Source organism: Bos mutus, chromosome 5 (assembly GCF_027580195.1).
Source record: "Bos mutus isolate GX-2022 chromosome 5, NWIPB_WYAK_1.1, whole genome shotgun sequence".
In the NCBI taxonomy this organism is placed as follows: domain Eukaryota; kingdom Metazoa; phylum Chordata; class Mammalia; order Artiodactyla; family Bovidae; genus Bos; species Bos mutus.
Window position 1 is genome coordinate 55,488,968 of NC_091621.1, and position 21,037 is coordinate 55,510,004.

The following is a 21,037-nucleotide window of genomic DNA, read 5'->3' on the forward strand; positions in this document are numbered from 1 at the left end:
GTATGTGGAAAAAAGACTTGTTATGAATACCAAAAAATGTTCTTATCAACAAAGACTTTAGAAGCTCTAGTTTAGAAACTGGGGACAAAGACTAAATATATGTGTTTCTTATTATCACCATGTCTTAGTTAGCTCAGGCTACTATAATAAAATACCAAAGACTGGGTGGTTCAAACAACCAGTCATTTATTTCTCAGTTATAGAGGTCAGGCAGCATAAGATCAATGTGTTTGATGGTTTGATTTCTTGTGGAACCCTCTTGGCTTGGACTGCTGCCTTCTCAGTATGTCCTTCTAGGGTGGAGACAGATAGACAGAGACAGAGAGACCTGGTCTCTCAACCTCTTCTTATAAGGGTAAGAATCCCATCATGGAGATTTCACTGTCATGTAAACCTAATTAACTCCTCCCAACTCCAAATGCCATCACACTGAATTGAGGAGGGGGACTCAAACATTCAGTCATAACAAAATGGATATTCAATGTGTCAGAGCATAAATAGAATCTTTCAAATTTTCAGTTCAATCTCTTTTTATAATCAAAACCACATAGAGAATCTAGTAGAAAGATAAATAACAGATTGCCTCTTCCTTTACTACAACTCTCTTGCAAAAAGAAGAATGTTTATTGTCATTAAATATTTACTAACTAAATGGAGGCATATAAGCATGAACTTATGAATTCATGAATGAATAAAAAGATAGATGATGCCATTTAGGCTTGAAGTTAAATAGAAATTATTCAACTAAAATTTATTTTTAATCATGAACTATGAAGGTGGGAGGAGAAGGGGATGACAGAGGATGAGATGGTTGGATGGCATCACCAATGTGATGGACATGAGTTTGAGTAGGCTCCGGGAGTTGGTGATGGACAGGGAAGCCTGGCCTGCTGCAGTCCATGGGGTTGCAAAGAGTTGGACATGACTGAGCAACTGAACTGAGCTGATAAATGCTACTTATAGGAATTGTTTTATTTATTCATATTTTAAACAACATATTTTATTATATTACACACATACACCACATCTCTGCAAATATTATCTTCTCATATTTGTGCAGGTTTTTTTTCCTATTGGGTGAATTAGCTTCCTTCAGCCTCAATACTAAAACCTAACTTGTTCACATCCTCCTGCACATCAACTTGTCAAGTTTTAAAATGTTATCCTATTCTCCGAGGTGCCAACAAACTCATTCAAATTAATGTTGTCAGTTATTTAATGAATAAGCTTTCTACTCTAGCATCCTCAAAAGCTGAATACACTTGTCATAGCAAACTTGGACCTGAACAACAAAATAATAACCTTTGTTCCATACAAAACAAGTGTGAAGGTGACATCTATAATTCGTATAGCCTGATTATTATTTCCAGTAGATAAAACAGATATATGTTGAGCCAAGCTCAGTCTCACTAAGACCTCATTTTCTGAATTTTTGTGACCTGTGTGTCTCTGGTCCACTCAGGAACTGAGTATTTGAGATTCTCCCATATTTACTTAGCTAAGTGGATGTATCTATATGATATTTAAGGCACTTAACAAACATATATAATCAGCACTTAGTTTACCAAAATGGATTCAAGTTAATGGTCTAAAAGAATAAAAGTGTTAGAAAAGAGTTCTTGATGTTATAGTATATTATACAAAAGTACAAAAATATATTCATGTAAAAATATTACATATAATTGCCATTGTATAAATGTACAGTCATCATACCCTAGAAATAGTTCAGAATTATACTATAGGTTGAAAGATTAAAAATATTGGTACAAGTTATAAAATAGAGGCCTGACCATACCTTAATATGCTTACTATTCTGAAACTAGAGAGGAATTAAAAAAAAAAAAAAACTTAGAAGAAGAAATATTGATGCTTCAAAACTTACCAAAAGAAAAAAATATTCTGTAACAAGCTTCCTTCAGAATTCTTAATAAAAAAGAAAATTATGCCATTGAAGAAGATATTTTTTATGAAAGAAAAATTTTAAGTAATGAAAGGAAGAATTTTTTATCTCTGTAATTTAGAAGATTTTTTTGAAAGCAACCATACCAGGACAGATATGCATATGAATAAAGCAAATTATTAAGATAAATGATCCTTCATCTGTGAGAAGATTAAGCTAAATGATCTCTGGTGTTTCAGCTAAGGCTAGTATTTTATGGTTAGTACATAAGGGACAGTTTACAGAGTTGAAATGGTAGCCAAACACTTTAAAATTGTGTGTTAATAAAAGATTAGTGTTTTTATTTTTCCTTCCTCATTCCTCACTGAACTTTGAAAGTAACCTGGGAAAATAATTATGAAATAATAAATTGCATAAAAAATTCCTCTTTAATTTTTATGAGTCCACTTACATGTCAGCTTTTAAAAGAAATCAGTCATTCTACAAGTAGATACATTTCACTTGCTTGAGGTGTGCCAGATTTCAACTGAAAACAAACACAGCCAGGTATTTCGCAATGAGAGGGACATAGAAAACAATAAAAGTTCTAAAGCCTGATTCATATATTTATAAAGCTTAACACCAAGTAAATGAAGGTAAGTGTGTGCTAAGTTGCTTCAGTTGTGTCCGACTCTTTTCGATCCCATGAACTGTAGCCCGCCAGGCTCCTCTGTCCATGGGATTCCCAGGTAAAGTTATGTAGTAATGGGATTCTCCAGGTAAAGTTATGTAGTAATTATGAAATAATTTAGGGCAGTAATCAAAGATTACTTTATGTAAAGGACACTATTCTGCAGACATCTAGAACAGAGAGGCAGACTGCATTGGTTTTCCTTTTGGCTTATTCACTTACTGGTTAAGTGATCTTGGACTGATTGAGCTTCTCTGTGCCTCAGTTCAGTCGCTCAGTCATGTCCGCCTCTTTGCAACCCCATGGACTGCAGCACACCAGGCTTCCCTGTCCATCACCAACTCCTGGAGCTTGTTAAAATTCATGTCCATTGAGTCGATGATGCCATTCGACCATCTCTGTGATCCCCTTCTCCTCCTGCCTTCAATCATTCCCAGCATCAGGGTCTTTTCAAAGGAGTCAGTTCTTCACCTCAGGGGCCAAAGTATTGGAGTTTCAGCTTCAGCATCAGTCCTTACAATGAATTTTCAGGACAGATTTCTTTTAGGATGGATTAGCTGGATCTCTTTGCAGTCCAAGGGACTCTCAAGAGTCTCCAACACCACAGTTCAAAAGCATCAGTTCTTTGGCACTCAGCCTTCTTTATAGTCCAACTCTCACATCCATACATGACTTCTAGAAAAACCATAGCTTTGACAAGACAGACCATGGTTGGCAAAGTGATGTCTCTGCTTTTTATGTGAGGTCTAGATTGGTCATAGCTTTTCTTCCAAAGAGCAAGCATTTTTTAACTTCATGGCTGCAGTCACCATCTGCAGTGATTTTGGACCCCAAAAGTATAAAGTCTCTCACTGTTTCCATTGTTTCCCCATCTATTTCCCATGAAGTGATGGGACCGGATGCCATGATCTTAGTTTTCTGAATGTTGAGTTTTAAGCCAGCTTTTCCACTCTCCTCTTTCACTTTCATCAAGAGGCTCTTTAGTTCCTTTTCACTTTCTGCCATAAGGATGGTGTCATCTGTGTATCTGAGGTTATTGATATTTCTCCTGGCAATCTTGATTCCAGCTTGTGCTTTATCTAGTCTGGCATTTCACATAATGTACTCTGCATATAAGTTAAATAAGCAGGGTGACAATATATAGTTTGACATACTCCTTTCCCAATTTTGAACAAGTCTGTTGTTCCATGTCTGGTTCTAACTGTTGCGTCTTAACCTGCATACAGGTGCCTAGCTGTCCTCATCTCTGTGCATAACTGTCCTCATCTATGAAAAGTATGTAGTAATGGTGCTTATCTCTTTAACTCATAAAGCATTCAGCAGTATGAACCATGTTCATAATCAAGTATCTGTTGTTTTTGTTGCTTTCAGGCAAGAAGTCTTAATAGTTGGTTTTTTAATAGGAGTTAATTATAACTCCTATTAAATACTGGATAAATACTGGAAGTGGAAATGTTCAGTTTCTAATAAATTATGTGTGACTGGATTGAGCTATTTTGTTCAGAATGTGAATTTGATTTGTTAGAAATATTGAAATGCTGAATGTTTAAGAAAGAGAATGAGAGTCTATCACAATGATTTTTTATATTTATTATTATTATTAATGATTGTAGGAACTCGAGTCTATTCTCTTAACAAAGTTTAAATGTACAACATGGCCCAAGTTAATCATAGATACAATATGTTGGTTTCTAAAATAGTTTAATTCAAGACACATTCAAATATGAAATTACTTTCAAAGAAATAAAAATAGCATATTTATATACATTAAGACAAGTAAAATATAAAATTTTATGTTGATTTTTCTGAACATAGGTAGAATACATCTTTATTTTTATGACATATATCATGTCTTTAATCAGTTTCTTAGCCATATCTGTTTCTAGTACTGTGTCAGTGGTATTTTTCTGAAGAACTTTTTTTTCAATATGGTCATAATGTTTTTAATTGTTTCCAGAAAATATTTCTTGCAACATTCTTCAAAGTTTTATTTTACAGCTGACCAATTTGAAATTGTTGACCTCTTCAACAGACTCTTCCTAAAAGACCATATCTTAACTGAGATAACAGCCTCTATAGCTACTGAGCAAATTGTTCCTAAATGTTAGATATAATTCCATTTTTAACTAAATTTTATAAATATTTCAGCCAATTTATTTTCACAAATATCTACCAGAAGCAAAATTCCTCAAATACTTTGTCAATGTTGAGGCTTTTAAATGTTACAAAACGGACAGATGTTTCAAAATCATAGGTTTTATTCCATTTCCTTCAGCCTCCAATTATAAAGTTACACAATTAAAAACAGGAGTTCTATCTTACTGTAGTTCAGATATTAAAGCTTAATTATAGTATCTCAAAATTAAATCTTACAAACTAACTTCTCATCAGTTTGGTTCAGTTTGGTCCTTGTTTTTAAAGAATAATTTCAATATCTTCTTGTTTGCAGGCTTTATTTTTATTCATCACAATTCACTTAAAACTTCAAAATTTAAAATTTCCTTGCTTTGTTTCATTGATTACTTTAATGAAGTATTTTTAACTAATTATAAAAAAATACAACCAACATTTAGTGAACTAACACTATTGATTAGAGAATAGTTCTTCAAATCCTGAAACTTTTCTAAAATTTGTTTAATGATGGGGCAGCAAAGAAATCACTTGCCATGTCAAATCTTTTAAATGTTTTTATTTTATTATCAGTTTTGTCACAATTTTTTGTTTAATTTTTCCATGATTATATTGATTTAAAAATTATAAATTTTCAAAAAATTAGTTTCTTTTAAGAGTGATTAAATATCCTACATCTATTGGAACAGTCATAGATTGCATATACACCATGGCCAATTCCAAGTTTCCAAGTACATTTCTGGCCCACTTTATTTTAAATTACTAGTAAGTATTAAAAAGTTCCATGAAAATAAAATTCACCAAAGTGTGTGTTGATAACATTATAGGAAAAAAAACAAAAATGTGTAAGTTTATCTTAAAGATTGCTATTTTAAATTGAATTTGGAGCATTCACATATTATCAAATATTTTGCCATTGAAAAATTGAGCTTTGAAAGCTTCCTCTGCATAAATTTATTGAGAAATATCAAATCTATACTGAATTGACTTCACTAATTTTGTAATTGAAGTACTTAACTTTCCAGGTGGCTCAGTGGTCAAGAATCCACCTGCCAATACAGGAGGCATGAGAGACAAGGGTCCGATCCCTGGTTTGGGAGGATCCCCTGGAGGAGGGCATGGCAACCCACTCCTGTATTCTTGCCTGGAGAATCCCATGGACAGAGGAGCCTGGCGGGCTGCAGTCCATGGGGTCGCAAAGAGTTGAAATGACTTAGAGACTTTGCACACATACTGAATTGACTTCACTGATTTTCTATTTGAAGTACTTAATATCACTGATACAAAGTGTTTTCTAAGTTCTTCTGCCAGTGGAGCCTATACATATGTGGTTATTATTTCACTTTTCATATGTGTACAGCAAACTGTAAATGGATACAATTAGTTAAGAACATTCTAATTATGGCCCTGATTCAGTCTTTACTAAATATTCAAATATATGTATGTGCACAGAGGGAGTTAAATGTTTACATGATGATTTCTGTATACAGGCCTGCAAATTTTAGATGTCATGAAATTTAAAACTGGTTGTGAATTAAACCCCACTTACAATGGCATTAAGTGAGGTGACTTTTCTTTTTGAATGTTGACTAGTAAGAATTACTTGGAAAAACATACCAGCTAAAGCCTACTTACCTACTTGTGGAAACCTTCCAATGTGTAAGTAAATGTCAGAAATATTGATAGAATGTTGTTTTATTTTCCTTTTATAGAAATTGGAGAGCTAAAGCTTGATGCTAAAAGAACTGTTTCACAGTTTTATTTTTTTGGAGGCTATATATATTCATATATATTTTTAAACTCATTCTTCCTGGAAGATAGCCTCTGAGAAGCATTTCCTTATTTAGTTTTACAGATTGTCACAGGCTGTCATCTAATCATCTTCATATTTTTCTCTGAAAAAGGAAAATACATTTAATCTTTGAAGCAACACAAAACCTATGATGAATTGCAAATGGCCAGCAATTGAGTTCAACTTTGATTTTTGAATGGCAGCCTTACTTTGTCTTTCTATTCTTCCTCCCTGTTGGGTTGTCATTTCATTGTTTTCACTTCTGTGCTAATTTTAAATGAAGTGTGCAATCATCTGTGAAATACTTTGTATTAAAGCTGTATGAAATATTTCTTTTTTGCTGCATCCTTTCAAAACTAATTCTCTGTTTCAGATTGAAATTAGTATCTATCCCCCTTCCATCCTGCCTGGGTCAATGCCTCTTTGCCTATTCAGTTTGGAGTTCTAAACTTCATTTGACTTTTCCTACAGCTTCTATTTTCTCAGAACATCTGAATTCACTAGTTGTTTCACCATTGTTCATTCTCCTAGTCTATGACTTGATAGGAGTTAGATTAGTTGATTTTTATATTCTATTTAGATAGAAAGAACAGAAGGATGAAAGGAAGGAGAGGAAGGGAGAAAAAAAGGAGGGGGGAGGAAGGAAGGAAGGAAAAGTGATAAAAGAAAGAAAAAAAGGTGTAGTTGTGTATTCTGAGTTATGGAAACAGATATCTATAACATATTATGCTCTTAGGCCAGAAGTTTATGCCTCCTACCCTCCACCCCCATTACCTTTAGAGTATCTTCTTAATTTATTTCCATTTGAATTATCAGAACCTCAGTACCATTAAGAAAGGGTGCCCAAAGAGCATACCTGGTCATGAGTGAATTGTGGTTGATAGAAATGCCTGCCTCAAAATTATCTACGTTCTCATTCAGTGTCTGAGAATCCTGCAGTCATCCGTAACATCTGGTGGTGGTGCTTTAAATTCACTTTGAACCCAGATGGAGTCTCTGTGAAACCTGTGCCCATTTGTCTCAGCAGGGCACCCTATGCCTCTCTACAGGCTTTCCTGGTGGCTCAGACAATAAAGAATTTGCCTGCAATGCAAGAGACCTGGGTTTGATCCCTGGGTTTGGAGGGTCCCCTGGAAAAGGGAATGGCAACCCACTCCGATATTCTTGCCTAGAGAATCCCATAGACAGAGGAGCCTGGCGGGCTACAGTGCATGGGGTTGCAAGGAGTTGGACACGACTGAGCTACTCACACAAACACGCCTCCCTACAACACTTCCCACACCCTCTTCACCCATTCCTTTTATTGATCTGATGACACCAAGAAGCTTCAGGTCTAGTGTCTAAGGGATGTCACAGATCCTACAGCTGAGCCCTCATTCCAGGAGCAAGCCTGATAAGGATCATCCCTGCTGGTTGGAGCATATATTTTTACTGCCAGAATGGTCCTGATGACTTGACTTAGGAGCTCTCATTTCATTGGATTCCAAATGAATGATGCTCTGGCTACCCATGTTTCACAGCGAATAACCATGAAATTTGGACTTTTGCCTGTCAGTGGTTAGACTCTATGCTGCCTTAAATCTATAGCACCCCAGGGCAATGAATGTGATGGCAGACTTCCTTTATCCTGTGTGCCAGCCACTGGCACTAAAGATTGTCTCCCCTGTTGCTCCCCAGGCTCCACACTGTATGTCAGGTAGTCTTCCTATGTGTCTGTGCCATTTCTTATGGCTTACAAGATAGTTACTTCACAATGCCAAATGGGCTTTCTCATGGATTTTCTCTCTTGTTGTATAGCAATAGCCTCCTTTCCTGGGTGGGTCTTAAGATGTCAGACAAGGGCAGGACAATCCTTTAGCAAATGTGGCAACTCTTCTGGTTCCACGCATGAGCCTTTCATCTGTCCTTCCTGCTAGTGGCAATATGGAGGTGCAGAAGGCAGAGATGTAGTCATCACTGGAGATTACATTCTGGGAGAAGTGATTATAGCCTAAAATATTCAAGAGAAGAATAAATGGTTGGAAGCTGCATTGGTCCTTGTTTACATTGTAAGATTATCAATGATAAATTTAACATAGTAGAGAAGTAAATTAACATTCATAATTTCCCCTATAATCTGAGTAAGTCTTGCATTTGTTGCTATCATTAATGGAACACAGTTACTGTCTTTGAGACTTCTTGGAATCCATTATTTCTGGAAGTACAGTGGAGGGAGCAAACATAAAAAATCATGCCTCTAACATTAAATGTTTTGGGGGGACTGCTGAGGGATGGAGATCTGTATTGTTATAATGCAACCTGTTTCCAAGACTCATGTTGTTATAAGAGCATTGCTACCTTTACCTCATAATGGAGACAGGAAAATTAGTCAAAAATGGTACACATATTAATAAATAAGGTAGAGAGATAGTTGTTCTTGTACCTTAATGTGAAGAGATGGCTCCTGGGTAGTATGAAGAATCTCCATGTGTACTAGTAAAACAGAAAAGCAAATAGGCAATTACCTCTAACCATTATTGTCCCATTATTCTAACTCCTCTAAATTGATAAATTACTATACTACATATGGGCCCATAAATTTTGTAATATTTTTAAAGTCAAAGTGTATTTATTGATAGGGGCCTCACAGTATGGCATCATGGACAGTTTTATATTCTATGAATATCATACATTTGATATATCCTTAATCATATTTTTTTCTTCTGGTTTGACTGGTAGTCAGCAATGCTAGGTACTCAGTTGGATTTGACATGGTCCTAGGCACTCTAGGGGCTCAGTGGTAAACGACCTGCCTGCCAATGCAGTAGCTTCAGGTTCGATCCCTGGGTTGGTAAGATCCCCTGGAGGAGAGCATGGCAACTCACTCCAGTATTCTTGCCTGGAGAATTCCATGGACAGAGGATACTGGCAGACTACAATCCATGGGTTTGCTAAGAGTCGAACAGGACTGAAGCGACTTGGCATGGACACACCTAGGCACTCCAGATAATCCTGTTTCCTGAGAAGGGGCATACTGAATCTTAACTATAGTATTTCTGTTGGTCATTAAAATCATTTTTTTTTTTTAATTATCACTCTTATTAATGGTCAAAAGAAAACTTAGAATTTCATTAGAAGCTGCTGATCTTAGAAATGCCTACTATGTTAATTTGCTTAAATTTTTATTTTTAGTTTAATTCACTTTGTCACTGTTAACATCTTTCTGTGTTCATATAGATGTCAATAATTGAGTGATTTTAAAAATCATCATTTTAGAAATATATAGATATCTAGATATCATGGTAAACATCTTGTTTTTCACTGTACATTGCACAAATTTTTTCCGTTTCTTTTGCCCTTTGTGGTTGGATCTAACAGTAGATGTATTGATTTGTTACATCAAGTAAACATTTTATGTGGGTCAAAAAGAAAAAAAGAACAATAACTAGAACCTAGAACAATGTCAATATACACTGGAAACTTAACATGTTCATGGATGGTATAAACAAAGAGTAAAAACCTGAACATGAATAATAAATTAATTTTGTCTTTATTATAATGCAATGTTTATGCTGCTTGGCTATGTATTATGATAAGTCAGAAAAAGTGGAAAATTTTAATGCAAGAAAATAGTTATACTACTTGGAATCAGCCGCCGCCCCCGCCGCCGCCAAGTCCCTTCAGTCGTGTGCGACTCTGTGCGACCCCATGGACTGCAGCCTACCAGGCTTCTCTGTCCATGGGATTCTCCAGGCAAGAACACTGGAGTGGGTTGCCATTTCCCTCTCCATTGGAATCAGCAGTATTCCTCTTTTTCTAAAATGTGAAGACTTCCTGCTGAGGACATTTTAACCAAGCATACACTCTCTGTTTTTGTTTGTATTTATTTTATCATTAAAAAAGAGATATTTTAAAACATATTTGACCCAGGCACCATTAGAGAGAGATAGAGAACAAGAGAGAAGGAAATTATGGGGTGGGATGTAGAGTTTCCACAGGAGGCTAGTTTTCCATGCATGGAATATAAATAAACAGCAAGAAAGGTTCTGAGGTTTGGCAGTACAAATTACAGTCCTTCAGTTGGATCCTTGAAAGGAACCATCTGGCAGTGTTAGCTGTGTGGAATCTGAAGCAATTGATTGCACTGCATTAAATCTGACAACCAAAAGTTGACTCTATTTTTGTATTGGTAACTTAAACTACAAATACTTGTAGTATGCATCTGATTTACAGAGTCTTGATCATATTCCTTTCTCTCAATGAATCCATGAATAGTTATAGGAACACTAGGATTTCCTGAGCTTCTCTTATGGGAGGCATTGGAAAGGGGGTGGCCAGAATTACTCTACTGAGACGATCATACAGTAAAGAATCATCTTCAAAAGAAGATGTGGAAATTGAGAGGAAATTTGGAATGGGGTGAGAGGATGGATTGTAATCAACCAAAAATATCACAGATAAGTGCCAAAGAGTACAACTTAGTTTAATTAAGTATAGAGTTTAATTTTAAGAGACTTGTTATATACTTTTAATATGTTCTGTCACTGGCTTTGGTAAATTGCCTTACCTTTTTGAACTTATGTTTTCTCATCTATGGAAAGAAGAGGGCTGCAAAGATTGAAGCAAATGCTATAAAAGGTAAATTCCACTTTTAAAATGCAATTTGTTCTATGCCACCCTTTCAAACTTTTGCCTGATATTTTCCAAATCCATTCTTGTTTATCACATAATGTCAACAAAATGAGCTGAAAACTTAAGATTAAATTTATGTAGAATGAACAAACATCAATGCCATTTCAATGAAAGGTAAAATCTTGCTTGCATATGCTAATGTGAACAGAGTGAATGACTTCTGATTCCAAGATGCAGGATGTTGTTCCATCTGAATGAAAAACGTCAGAAAATTCCTTCAAGAATTCTTTATTTTTGTTATTTCATAAAGGAAGTCAAAGAATTTTAGAGTTGTATAAAAGCAAGTTCAAGATGCTGACAAGCACTGTATTCTTTAATAACCACTGCAGACTATCTGGGAGAAGGCAATGGCACCCCACTCCAGTACTCTTGCCTGGAAAATCCCATGGACGGAGGAGCCTGGTAGGCTGCAGTCCATGGGGTCGCTAAGAGTCGGACACGACTGAGCGACTTTACTTTCACTTTTCACTTTCATGCATTGGAGGAGGAAATGGCAACCCACTCCAGTGTTCTTGCCTGGAGAATCCCAGGGACAGCGGGGCCTGGTGGGCTGACGTCTATGGGGTCACACAGAGTCGGACACAACTGAAGCGACTTAGCAGCAGCAGCAGCAGCAGCAGCAGACTATCTGGATATTACTATTTTTATAGTACAATTAATGAATTATATTCAATATATTGATGTAGCATGAGTGCTTAGCATATGAAAAACTGTTAGTTGCTCAGTTGTGTCTGACTCTTTGTGACTCCATGGACTTGTAGCCTGCCAGGCTCCTCTGTCCATGGGATACTCCCGGCATGAATATTGGAGTGGGTAGCCATTATCTTTTCCAGGGTCTCTTCCTAGTATATAGAAACACTCAATATATACTTGGGAATAAGTGAATACATGCATTTTAAAGAGTAGATCAACAAACTGTTAAAATTTTAATTCAGTCACATATTCTGGAGATAGAGCCATACAATTTGAAAGCATTTTGGTATTAGATTGATATTCAGTTTCATCTGGATGCTTTCCAGCATGAGAACTTCAGGATGATTGCTCTTTGAACAACCATTAAGCAAAAGATTCATTTAAGAAGTACTTAATAAAAATATTATAGGTGATGGGAAAATGAAAATAGTACTGTTCTTTTGCAATACGAATAGCATGAACTATGTTCAGGAAATAGTCCCTAGAAATTATTCTGAGATTAAGAAGCAGATCAAGGAAGTCATTGGCAACACCTGCAATTTCTTACAGGAAAGTTTGTCATTATGGATAGACCAAGCCAAGAAGCATGAGAGCAGATGGTGAAATGCCAAGTATGAAAAACTTCATGTCTCTCTCTAGTATCCTAGGCATATACGGACTTGGATATAGACCAATACTGACTACTGTGGGCCACTGAGGAGCAAAAATTATCCAGCAATCATCACAGTGAGAAATAGAACCCTGGAGAGAAACCCCAGCCTTCAGCCATCTCTATTACAAATCCGTCATGGTCTCTTGAAAGCCATTTGGAAGGCAGGGAACCTGCCAGTGCATTTACTTAAAGTTAGCTTCATCTCTGAAGAAGGCTCTAGAAGAGCCACTCAGAGCGTTTCCCTTTTTCTTTCTAACTTTCCTATTGATATATCTCAGTAGGTTAGTTTGGGGATTTAATAAGATAGTTAAATAAGATTACTTGGAAAGGTATAAAATGCTATTTGAGCTATTTACTTATACTATTTTTAGTATCACAAGTTAAAAATGCCCTAACAGTAACAAAGCTTTTCAAATTGAGGTTAGTTAGAACGATGATGTTTGTGGGAGTATTTTCTCTTTCTTTCAAGAAAATAGTGATATTTATAGGTAAAGATACCGAATATTTTCTAGTATACTATGACATTTAAAATGTAACAGTATATAAGCAATTAGTTATCTTTTATCTTGATTATTTTTGAGAAATGATAACTATATTATGTGAAATAACCCAGGACCTCAATTCATTTGATTCTACACTAGAGAGATATATATATAAGAATCAATCAACCTAAGAATGAATTTAGTAAAAATAAATCTAAAGGAATCAATGGAATAAATAATGATACAGTCAAAATATGTTGTAGGTTCCTTTAAATTCACAAGACTGGAAAAAAGGGTATATATCAAATGTTTCCCAATTTACAAAACAAACAAAATTAAGGAAATATTTTAATTGATGGTGTACTTTCTTTTTCAATATGCTTTTCTAGAAGAGAAATGAGGGTTATCTTCTTTCTTTGGATTATTTAGACATTTAATCACAAATTTGTGTGTCTTTGTGTGTCTGTGGAGTTGGTGATGGACAGAGAGGCCTGGTGTGCTGCAGTCCATGGCGTCCCAAAGAGTCAGACTCGACTGAGCAGCTCAGCAAAATACAGCACAACTCAGCACAACACAGTGCAACACAGCACCACCTTAAATGATGGTTTAATGACCGTTCTTTTGCATGTCTCACTATAAACATATTGTAGCTTTTTACCAAAACATATACTGAGAAGTGGTGTGACTGAATTATATGACATGCATCATCACCTATCCCAAATATTGCCAAAATGCTTTTCAGTTTTAGGGCTCATTCAGCATTGCCTACACACTTGATGTTCGTGTAACTTTTGATTGCTGCCAATCTGATAGGTTTGGAATAAAATTGTAGTGTTTTAACTTGCATTTTCCTCAAGAGTAATGTAATTGAGCAAATGTTCTGCTTATTGCCAGTCAGCTTTGCTTTTCTATAAATTAACTGTTTATATGTTTTGAATTATTTATTTTTCTGCTGTTTTTCTTTCTAATTTAAATGCTAATCCACTGTGATGCACATACACTATCACATTTGTTGTTGTTCAGTCGCTAAGTCATGTCCAACTTTTTGCTACCCCATGGACTGCAGAATGCCTGGCTTCCCTGTCCTTCACCATCTCCTGAAGTTTGTTCAAACTCATGTTCATTGAGTCGGTGATGCTCTCCAACTATGTCCTCTCTCATGCCCTTCTCCTCCTACTCTCAATATATATGTTTACTTTTATACTTTGATAATGTTTTTTTTTTTTTTAACCATATCATAGCCTATATATTTTAATTGCTGTTAAATTTATTCTTTTGTAACACTTTCAAAATTTTGAAATGTGTTTTGCTACTAGCCTGAAGATATTTTCTTCAATAAGTTTTCATGTCTTACCTTTAATCTTTATTCAAAATACGCATAAATATATATGAGTGTAAGTGAGTGTATGTGTGTGTGTGTAGTAAGAAGCAGTGGTTTTTATTTTGTGTTTCTGTGTTTTTATTCCAAGACGATGCTCAATTGTCCAAGAATAGTTTAAAAAAATAACTCATGATTCCCTAATGATATAAAATGCTCATGCTATTGTGTGGCAAGTTCCATATATGCATAGGTCTAGTTTGAAAATTCGAATGCTTTTCTTTTAACGTTTTTTCCACTGCAAATTTTTACATGTTTTTCCATGGCAAATACCACACTATTTTAATTATTACAATATTAAATATTGATTTTCCTTTATTGTCTTTTTACTGAAAACTTACTTTGATTATCTTTATATCTTTATTTTTTTAAATAAACTTTCCTTCTTATAAATGTTAATATCATCTTGGAATTGATTGGTTGAGAATAGATTAAAAATTGACTGATTATAATATTGAGTCATCATGGCCATTAATAATGCATCATTTCATTTAATTGGTTTTTAATATCCTTCAATAAAGTTTAACTAATTTTTATATAAAAGTCTTGCATAAATTTTGTTAGAATTATTACTAGGTACATATGGTTAATGAGGTATTTTTATTTTTTAAATCATTTCTAACGAGTCACAACTGGTTTAAGAGATTATATTGTTTTGCTATGTTTTCCTCTCTTGTTCTATTCCTTTTTATGTATTTATGTTTCATTTTTTGCATTTTGTTTATTCTTTTGCAAATCTTAAAGATTTTAAAAGTTGTATCCTCAGGTCTACTTTTCAATATAGAGGAGCAGCTGTGATGATGACCTAGTCCATAATTTTGAAAAGGAAACACCTAATATTTGCTTTGGGTGTGTCTTTATCCCTATGCTTTCTGCTGGAATTTATTTTCGAGGCAGTGCTTGTGGACACTTCCAGGGCTGACTTCATTGATTTTCCTTCTCTCAAGGACCACAAGCACTGTCGTGTTCAGTGTTTGAAAATTATTGTTTCAAATATTTTGTCTGCTTTCTAGTTTCTAGTGTGGACAAGCAAGTTTATTCCTGTTATTCCATTATAGCCTAAAACAGATATATAATTTTCAAAATAGTTTATATTTCTGCTTTCTTGGGATGTAGACATCTTGTACTTCATTGTAAAAAAGAATTGCTTATTTGGGGGTATTCTTGTCACATTCCTCATCCTAAAGAAACTTTTAATTTGGGGAGTCTAGTTAATTTCAGGTTTATAGCTACTTGAATATATATACCATCTAGTCAAGGCTATGGTTTTTCTAGTAGTCATATATGGATGTGAGAGTTGGACCATAAAGAAGGCTGAGCACCAAAGAATTGATGCTTTTGAACTGTGGTATTGGAGAAGACTCTTGAGAGTCCCTTGGACTGCAAGGATAGCCAACCAGTCCATTCTAAAGGATCAGGCCTCGGTGTTCAATGGAAGGACTGATGCTGAAGATGAGACTCCAATACTATTGGCCAATACTCCAATACTGATGTGAAGAACTGACTCATTGGAAAAGACCCTGATGTTGGAAAAGACTGAAGGCAGGAGGAGAAGGGGACAACAGGGGATGAGATGGTTGGATGGCATCACTGACTCAATGAACATGAGTTTGAGTGAACTCCAGGAGTTGGTGATGGACAGGGAGGCCTGGTGTGCTGCAGTCCATGGGATCTCAAAGTGTCAGACACAACTGAGCAACTGAACTGAACTGAATATATATACAATTAAAATCACATTTTTCCTGTATGTCAGCCACATTGTACAAGTTTGACTTATAGTACAGTGACTGTTGTTCAACTGTCTTTCTTACTTGGCTTTATACTTTTTCATTTTTACTCACTGATTATTTAAATATTTGTTTTAAATTTTGAAATTCATGTTCTATAATATTATTTTTTATCAATTATTTGAAATGAGTTGAGATGTGATTCATTTCAATTTTTATAAGGACTAAATATGTGCATAAAAAGAATGTGTATTTTCAGAAGTAGTTGCAGTTCTCCATGGCTCAGTGGTAAAGCATATACTTGCCAGTGCAGGAGGCACAAATTCGATACCTGGGTTAGGAGGATCCCCCAGAGGAGAAAATGCAACTACCCTGTATTCTTGCCTGGGAAATCCCATCTACAGAGGAGACTGGTGGGCTATAGTCATGGGGTTGCAAGAATTGGACACTACTGAGTGACTGAGCACACACATAGATGTCTATGCAAACAAGCTCAAACAAATTTGTTATTTAAATTGCTGAAGTATTTTCTATGTTTACTTACACATATCACACATATACATATTTTATGATTGTGTATACAGAGATAAATAATTAGAAATAATATAGTGATGTGTAATATCATTTCTATATACTAGTTGTAAAGAACCCACCACCCAATGCAGGAAGCATAAGAGATGCAGGTTCAATCCCTGGGTCAGAAAGATCCCTTGGAGGGGAAAATGCAACCCACTCCAGTATTCTTGGCTAGAGAATGCCACAGATAGAGGAGCCTGGCAGAGTACAGTCCCTGGGGACTTACTGAAAGTGAAAGTCGCTCAGTTGCGTCTGACTCTTTATGACCACATGGGCTTACAGTCCAGGGAATTCTCTGGGCCAGAGAATTCTCCGGGCCACTAGAGTGGGTAGACTTTCCCTTCTCCAGGGGATCTTCCCAACCCAGGGATTGAACCCAGGTCTCTCACATTGCAGGCAAATTCTTTAGCAACTGAGCCACAAGGGAAGTCCAAGAATACTGCCATGGGTAGCCTGTACCTTCTCTAGCAAATCTGACCGGCCAAGGGACTGAATCGGGGTCTCCTGCATTGTAGGCAGATTCTTTACCAAGTGAGCTATTAGAGAAGCCCTTGGGACTTATTAGTTGATGCCTTTATATTATTGATACTGACTTATTTTGATTTTTTAAAATTCAGTCTGAATTATTGCTGAATTCAGGCCTAGCAATTTTCAGTTTTTCTGATGTTGAAATATTTCCATCAGAAGCTCTGATTTTGCCTCTATCTACAGTCAGATTGTAGTGGAGTTGGAGTTAGTGATGGACAGGGAAGCCTGGCATGCTGCAGTTCATGGGGTCACAAAGAGTCAGATAGGACTCAGCGACTGAACTGAACTGAACTGGACAGTTAAATGGACTCACAAACTTTGAAATGAAATTAGCCACTTAAAATGTATGCTATTATTTCATAATAATGAAATAGGTATTTCATTATTTCTCTGATTATTTCTCCTTTCTTTCCAAGGTAAGGAGCAATGGCTGTACTTTGCTGGAGCAGCCATTAAGAGATACCCCACACCCAAGGTAAGAGAAACCCAAGTAAGACGGTAGGTGTTGCAAGAGGGCATCAGAGGGAAAACACACTGAAACCATACTCACAGAAAACTAGTCAATCTAATCACACTAGGACCACAGCCTTGTCTAAGTCAATGAAACTAAGCCATGCCTGTGGGGCGACCCAAGATGGGCGGGTCATGGTGGAGAGGGCTGATAAATGTGGTCCAGTGGAGAAGGGAATGGCAAACCACTTCAGTATTCTTGCCTTGAGAAACCCATGAACAGTATGAAAAGGCAAAAGGATAAGATACTGAAAGAAGAACTCCCCAGGTCAGTAGGGGCCCAATATGCTACTGGAGGTGAGTGGAGAGATAACTCCAGAAAGAATGAAGGGACGGAGCCAAAGCAAAAAGAATACCCAGCTGTGGATGTGACTGGTGATAGAAGCAATGTCTGATGCTGTAAAGAGCAATATTGCATAGGAACTTGGAATGTCAGGTCCATGAATCAAGGCAAATTGGAAGTGGTCAAACAAGAGATGGCAAGAGTGAATGTTGACATTCTAGGAATCAGCGAACTGAAATGGACTGGAATGGGTGAATTTAACTCAGATGGCCATTATATCTACTACTGTGGGCAGGAATCCCTCAGAAGAAACGGAGTGGCCATCATGGTCAACAAAAGAGTCCAAAATGCAATACTTGGATGCAGTCTCAAAAAACGACAGAATGATCTCTGTTCGTTTCCAAGGCAAACCATTCAGTATCACAGTAATCCAAGTCTATGCCCCAACCAGTAACGCTGAAGAAGCTGAAGTTGAATGGTTCTATGAAGACCTACAAGACCTTTTAGAACTAACACCCAAAAAAGATGTCCTTTTCATTATAGGGGACTTGAATGCAAAAGTAGGAAGTCAAGAAACACCTGGCGTAACAGGCAAACTTGGCCTTGGAATACGGAATGAAGCAGGGCAAAGACTAATAGAGTTTTGCCAAGAAAATGCACTGCTCATAACAAACACCCTCTTCCAACAACACAAGAGAAGACTCTATACATGGACATCACCAGATGGTCAACACCGAAATCAGATTGATTATATTCTTTGCAGCCAAAGATGGAGAAGTTCTATGCAGTCAGCAAAAACAAGACAAGGAGCTTACTGTGGCTCAGACCATGAACTCCTTATTGCCAAATTCAGACTTAAATTGAAGAAAGTAGGGAAAACCACTAGATCATTCAGGTATGACCTAAATCAAATCCCTTATGATTATACAGTGGAAGTGAGAAATAGATTTAAGGGCCTAGATCTGATAGATAGAAGGCCTGATGAACTATGGAATGAGGTTCGTGACATTGTACAGGAGACAGGGATCAAGACCATCCCCATGGAAAAGAAATGCAAAAAAGCAAAATGGCTGTCTGGGGACGTCTTACAAATAGCTGTGAAAAGAAGAGAAGCGAAAAGCAAAGGAGAAAAGGAAAGATATAAGCATCTGAATGCAGAGTTCCAAAGAATAGCAAGAAGAGATAAGAGAGCCTTCTTCAGTGATCAATGCAAAGAAATAGAGGAAAACAACAGAATGGGAAAATGGGAAAGAGTAGGGATCTCTTCAAGAAAATCAGAGATACCAAAGGAACATTTCATGCAAAGATGGGCTCGATAAAGGACAGAAATGGTATGGACCTACCAGAAGCAGAAGATATTAAGAAGAGATGGGAAGAATACACAGAAGAACTATACAAAAAAGATCTTCACGACCCAGATAATCACGATGGTGTGATCACTGACCTAGAGCCAGACATCCTGGAATGTGAAGTCAAGTGGGCCTTAGAAAGCATCACTATGAACAAAGCTAGTGGAGGTGATGGATTTCCAGTTGAGCTATTCCAAATCCTGAAAGATGATGCTGTGAAAGTGCTGCACTCACTATGCCAGCAAATATGGAAAACTCAGCAGTGGCCCCAGGACTGGAAAAGGTCAGTTTTCATTCCAATCCAAAGAAAGGCAATGCCAAAAATTGTCAAACTACCACACAATTGCACTCATCTCACATGCTAGTAAAGTAATGCTCAAAATTCTCCAAGCCAGGCTTCAGCAATATGTGAACCATGAACTTTCTGATGTTCAAGCTGGTTTTAGAAAAGGTAGAGGAATCAGAGATCAAATTTCCAACATCTGCTGGATCATGGAAAAAGCAAGAGAGTTCCAGAAAAGCATCTATTTCTGCTTTATCGACTATGCCAAAGCCGTTGACTGTGTGGATCACAATAAACTGTGGAAAATTCTGAAAGAGATGGGAATACCAGACCACCTGATCTGCCTCTTGAGAAATTTGTATGCAGGTCAGGAAGCAACAGTTAGAACTGGACATGGAACAACAGACTGGTTCCAAATAGGAAAAGGAGTTCGTCTAGGCTGTATATTGTCACCCTGTTTATTTAACTTATATGCAGAGTACATCATGAGAAATGCTAGACTGGAAGAAACACAAGCTGGAATCAAGATTGCCGGGAGAAATATCAATAACCTCAGATATGCAGATGACACCCCCCTTATGGCAGAAAGTGGAGAGGAACTAAAAAGCCTCTTGATGAAAGTGAAAGTGGAGAGTGAAAAAGTTGGCATAAAGCTCAACATTCAGAAAACGAAGATCATGGCATCTGGTGCCATCACTTCATGGGAAATAGATGGGGAAACAGTGGAAACAGTGTCAGACTTTATTTTTCTGGGCTCCAAAATCACTACAGATGGTGACTGCAGCCATGAAATTAAAAGACGCTTACTCCTTAGAAGGAAAGTTATGACCAACCTAGATAGCATATTCAAAAGCAGAGACATTACTTTGCCAACAAAGGTCCATCTAGTCAAGGCTATGGTTTTTCCTTTGGTCATGTATGGATGTAAGAGTTGGACTGTGAAGAAGGCTGAGTGCCAAGAATTGATGCTTTTGAACTGTGGTGTTGGAGAAGACTCTTGAGAGTCCTTTGGACTGCAAGGAGATCCAACCAGTCCATTCTGAAGGAGATCAGCCCTGGGATTTCTTTAGAAGGAATGATGCTAAAGCTGAAACTCCAGTACTTTGGCCACCTTATGTGAAGAGTTGACTCATTGAAAAGACCCTGATACTGGGAGGGATTGGGGGCAGGAGGAGAAGGGGACGACAGAGGATGAGATGGCTGGATGACATCACTGACTCGATGGACGTGAGTCTGAGTGAACTCCAGGAGTTGGTGATGGACAGGGAGGCCTGGCGTTCTGAGATTCATGGGGTCCCAAAAAGTTGGACACGACTGAGTGACTGATCTGATCTGATCCATGAACTATTTTGGAGTTTGTTTCTGTAGGTTTCAAATATAACTGGATTTTTCTTCTAAGTTTGAATACTTTAT